At 45.6% G+C, this 5,383-nt stretch overlaps 1 pseudogene; it reads left to right on the top strand.

Annotated features, from left to right (window-relative positions):
- On the top strand, positions 1-4,913 carry LOC109484939 (annotated as a pseudogene).
- Positions 4,914-5,383: the final 470 nt, after the last annotated feature.

Raw genomic sequence — 5,383 nt, 5'->3', positions numbered from 1 at the left:
GTCATTTGGCGAAGGTATGAGATCGTGGAACTCTAGTTGTAAATACATCATCATCAGAACATGAGAATTTGCACAATAAGCGAAGATCAGTCGTAACACTCATAGTCATAACAACAAGCTGTGGTGATGTTTACCCCACATTCAGAATGGCCTCCCGTGTCATATGTAAAAGTTCATAGTTCAAAAGTGCCTGTTAGGCCAAGGGCACTGATGTGTAATGTCCTTCGGTGAACCAATGACAGAACGTCCCTGGGTAAACAGACCGGTTTTCTTGAGCATTAAATGTGCGTGCAATCTAGTGGATCAAGAATGTTACGCCCTTAGGCGGTTGATAAATTAACGGCATATCAAGGACAATCGTAGTTTTCGTGGCTTGAAATTCTTCGTTTCGTTCAAACTGGTAAATTCTGTTATTTTCAGACCTTTTTGGTGATCATTTGAAAAGAGAAGCCAGGCGAGGGAATTTCAACGTTCACTGCCCACCGAGTACATGACGACATGATAGCCAAATGGATTGACGCGGCCGCGGGGCGAGTATATTACCGCTGGGGTAAGACAGTGGCCAAATGGCCGGCTCCTTTTGTCCTACTGCCCCTGGTCGCGTCTGGACTTTTAGGATACTTCGGGCTGATCGGACTCGTATTAGACGACGAATTCAGCTTCGTTCCCGACAATGGGAAAACGTTCCCAGCCTTGGAAGGGTTAGAAGATGTCGGGTTTTTCCCTTCCGGCGACGCGATGGCACAAATGATCGTCCAGGCTAAAGACGGCGGCGACACCCTTTTCGTAGACGGCGTGGTAGAAGAGGTACTACGGCTCCACCGCGAACTGACAACGGCGACTACAGCCTCTGGAGACACGTTCACCGCTCTCTGTTTCCGCGACCCCGCTACTACCGAATGTGTTCTGAGTGGAATTCTGCAACTCATGATAACAGCCGGCTCGGGACCCGCGCTTCGAGCCATGAACCTGACCTATCCTTACCACAACCCCAACAGAGCAAACAATAATCTCGGCATGTATTTTGGAAGAAATCTTGGAGGGGTAGAAGTCAGTCAAGACGGCAGTACCATCTTATCCAGCAAGGCTCTCCACCTAGCCTACGACGTACAGGCAAATGTGAGCCAATGGACAGTCACATTTCGTCAGGTGTGCTCGGAATTCGAGTCCAAAAAAATCACGGTAGACTACATCACCCTGAGATGGCCTGAAGAAGAGACGGGTACTTTACCTGCAAGAGTGGCCCCGTATGTAGCGGTGGCTATGGGACTGTTGATTCTGTTCTCTGTCGTGTCGTGTATGATGCTAGACTGGGTCCTGACCAAGCCGTGGTTGGCGGTAACAGGGGTGTTGTCGGCGGCTCTGGCTATTGTCTCTTCTATGGGAGTCTTGATTCTGGCAGGAGTATCGTTCTCTTCGCTGAACGCAGCGATACCGTTCCTTCTTCTAGGTACGAATGTCCTTGGTTTCATATTTATGCTTTTGTGGTTCATACGCTTTTATCGTGATGGTGTGATTTTTGGTGACGCGCAGTGCTTCTGTTTATGGACATTTTAGAAGTTTATCCCTAAAAATGCTAAAACCTCCTTGTTCCGTTCACTCGCATGTACGAAAACAAATTAAGACAAGTTTCCTTTTTGTTCATTAATTTCTTTTACGCTAATTTCATTTATGGTGGTCTTGTTGTTGTAAATATAGGAATCGGGGTGGACGACATGTTTGTAATGATCGCCGCCTGGCGGAAGTGTGACGTACGACTTCCGGTGGAGGAGCGCATGGGCCGTGCCATGTCGGACGCGGGGGTGTCCATCACCATCACGTCCCTCACCGACTGCCTCGCGTTCACCGCCGGCATCACGAGCGTCTTCCCGTCCGTACGGACCTTCTGTACCTACGCGGCCGTGGGGGTTCGCTTTTTGACTTCTTGTATCAGGTATGTTAGGCCACAGCAAGTAATTTTTATGGATGACATCAGCGCGGGCATTAATTTTCGTCTAATTTTTTTTTAAAAAAAGAAGAAATTTTCTTGCCCTCTGACAGCTGTCAATATGCCGGAAATGGGCAAATATGTCTGTTACCATGCTCGAACGTGGATGGCAGATGACTATGAAGAGAGGAGACGAGAAAATGCTCTGATTTAATGTTTTGTTTTTTACTTTGATGCAGTGATATGTGATGGTGGATGTGTATATGTAATGTTCCCACTGAATCAAAACCAATTGTACAATGATGGAGTCAAAATTGAACATGTAGGAACCTTGGGTTTGGGTTCTACGGAGGAGGTACCGGTCATCCATAAAATTTACTTGCTGTGGCCTTACATGTATGTAACGTTACATGACGTTACGCAGATGTAGAGAGACATTACGTTAACGTTATCATATTCCAGTCCATACCATTGGTATGGATGAATTCTATTGTTTTTCGTGATATTTCTCATTTTCGGATACAGGATTTTGAATTGTTTTGTTTATTTCAGACAAAAATAAATTTTTGGCTCTGAAACCCTGTTATTAAACCCAAATGACATGAAATTTGGTATAGGGGTGCACTGGGCACATGCCCACAGAATATTATAGGTATAGACTACTTAAAATTGTATGAAATATAAAACGATATCAAAAGCAAATGACCCGAAATATTTTCAGAAAATTGCATTTCAATGTGGGTGATATTGTTAGTAAATGTAATTTTGGAATGGTGCACTTCTACAAAAGGTTGATATGGAAAAGCCTATTCTGGAATGAGGAGGTGGCTGCTCTATTTGCTCCCTGAGTGCATGCCATTCTTTCTAGTTGAATAGATGACCAAGAGCCATTGATAACAAATAATGCACTCCAGTCATTTACCGTTCATGTGTGTGACCACATTCTTCCCAATGCAGCGCCACCTAGCAGTTTGCAGAAGATTGCAAATTGAGTCATTATTGCCTTGCAGAATGTATATATACAAAATGAAGTAACAGGATTTCCTTAACATCTACATGTCCTTTTGGCTGCTTATCAAAGAATTTTATTACGGCTACACCACTATGTGGTAAAGTCATGTTGTTTTTCCTCATGTTTCTTCTTCTTCTCCTGTCATTTCTCTAAATGGATTCAACTTCTTCATTTTTGGGCCCAAATCAGAATACATATATGTTGGTAGTGCTCAGTGCATATGGGAGGTTTCACCTTAACGTTTCTTCCCACTTGCTTACAGATCACCTTCTTCGCTGCCTTCATGTCCCTGACCGGGCGCCGAGAGCGGGCCAACCGTCACTGCCTCACCTGTCGTCCCGTCCTGCCCCAATCACAGGCACGGCACAAAAGCGCCACCTACCGACTCTGCTGCGCAGCAGGCGTGTCGAGGCAGGAAGGCGCGTTTGACAACCCCTCCTCTAAAGAATTTAACCAAGATCCTTTGTTAAACAGGTTATTGTATACTAACTTCGTTCCATTCATTTTGAAACCCTCGCCAAAAGTGGTCATATTTCTTTTGTACGCTGCTTATCTGGGGGTAGCTATCTGGGGGTGCTTTCAAATCCGTATAGGTCTTCAGCACCAACGTACAGTAGCAGACGACTCATACGTTCGCGGATACTTCGATGCAGATGAGACGCACTTTCAAAAATATGGCCGTAAAGTAGACATCTTTACAACCGAACCCCAGGAATACTGGAAAACAGAAGTGCAACAGGCTGTCTTAGACAAACTGAAAGCCTTCGACCAGAGCCAGTATTTCTACGACACATCAGAGACCGCCGAGGTCTGGTTGCGAGACTATCTCCGTTTTCTGAATCGGACCGGTAATTCTCGTGCCGCCACAGACAAGACGTTCTTTTTGTGGATTCTGATTAGCCAGTTTCTGCCGACGGTTGGGCGCCAGTATTATAGGTCTGTAAATTTTACCGAAAACTACAATGTAATATCCGCGTCCCGGTTCTTTGTTATTCCAAAGGACGTGACAACCAGTCATGCCAGTGAGAGAGGGGAAGCCATGATGACAGAAGCTCGTCGTATCGCAGAAGGCGAGCCAGTTATAATGAGGGCATACAGCGTTGACTTCTTCCTGTCAGACCAGCTAGCCTTGATCCCTCCGAGTGCGCTACAGACGGCGGGCATTGCCCTAGCGATCATGTTCGCGGTGTGCTTCCTCATGATTCCGCACTGTGTCGCTGCTTTCCTCACCACCTTTGCTCTGGTGTCCATCACCGCGGGCCTTGTGGGGTACATGACGTTATGGGAGGTAAATCTCGACGTGATCTCTGTGATAGCTATCCTCATGTGTATCGGGTTCTCCGTGGATTTCTTCGCACACATTACCTACGCTTATGTCACTTCCAAAGCTGAAACTCCCGAGAAAAAACTGACAGATGCCGTGCGTGGCGTCGGCATGCCCATGCTGCAATCTTCTCTGTCCACTATCCTCGGCATGTTAGTCCTGGCCTTTTTTCCAGCTTATATTTTCCAGGCGTTATTCAAGACCATTTTTCTGGTGATGGTCCTCGGGGTGGCTCACGGACTGGTCATCCTCCCCATTCTGCTGACCACCTTAACGGGGCTGTGTGGTCAACGGAACGTTCAAGAACAGGGGAGGACAGTCAATGAAAATACTAAGACTCTCGCAATTCCCCGTCCCTCCTATACAAGACCTCACTCGAGCAGTTCGTATATGCCTCGCAAAGCGCCAAAGGTTTATGTTAGGAAACCAGAGAGTTCCTTGCCTACTTTACGTCCTAAAGTCGGGAAGGATAACCCGTATTTTACTCCGGAAATGCGCGAGTGGATAAAATGGGTAGGCAGGCAAAAATCGGGAGTGGATAATCCAAGTATGGAATCAGATTACCCAAGGGCCTAAGGCCACAACATGTAAATTTTATGGATGACATCCTCCGCCGACTCCAAATCTAATGCGAGCGGGCGAAAAAAACAAGGCGGGCGGAAAAAAAAAACAAGGTTCCTACATTTTAAAATGTTGACTCAATCAATGTACAAATGCTTTTTATTCAATGCGAACATCATATACACAGCCAGTATCACATATCACTGCATCAAAGTAAGAAACAAAACATTAAATCAGAGCCTTTTCTTGTCTCCTCTCTTCAGTTATCTGCCTCCCGGCATGGCAACAGACATCATGCCCATTTTCGGCATGTTGGCCACTGTCAGAGGGCAACAAAATTTCTTGTTTTTTTTTTTTCAAAACCAGGCGAAAATTAATGCGCGCGCGGATGTCATCCATAAAAATTACTTGCTGTGGCCTAAAGTCAGTTAATGAATCAACTTTGTTCCACAACAATTGTAACAAAATGTGAGCTAACGCTTTGAAGTTGGGCAATGCCTAAGCATGTTCTGCTGAATGATTCTCCATTCTCACATTTGGTATTTGTTTTGTATATGCT

This window comes from Branchiostoma belcheri, unplaced genomic scaffold (assembly GCF_001625305.1).
Source record: "Branchiostoma belcheri isolate BF01 breed outbred unplaced genomic scaffold, Haploidv18h27 scaffold71, whole genome shotgun sequence".
Lineage (NCBI taxonomy): Eukaryota > Metazoa > Chordata > Leptocardii > Amphioxiformes > Branchiostomatidae > Branchiostoma > Branchiostoma belcheri.
The sequence above is the reverse complement of the archived record's forward strand: the minus strand, read 5'-3'. Positions and strand labels throughout refer to the sequence as shown.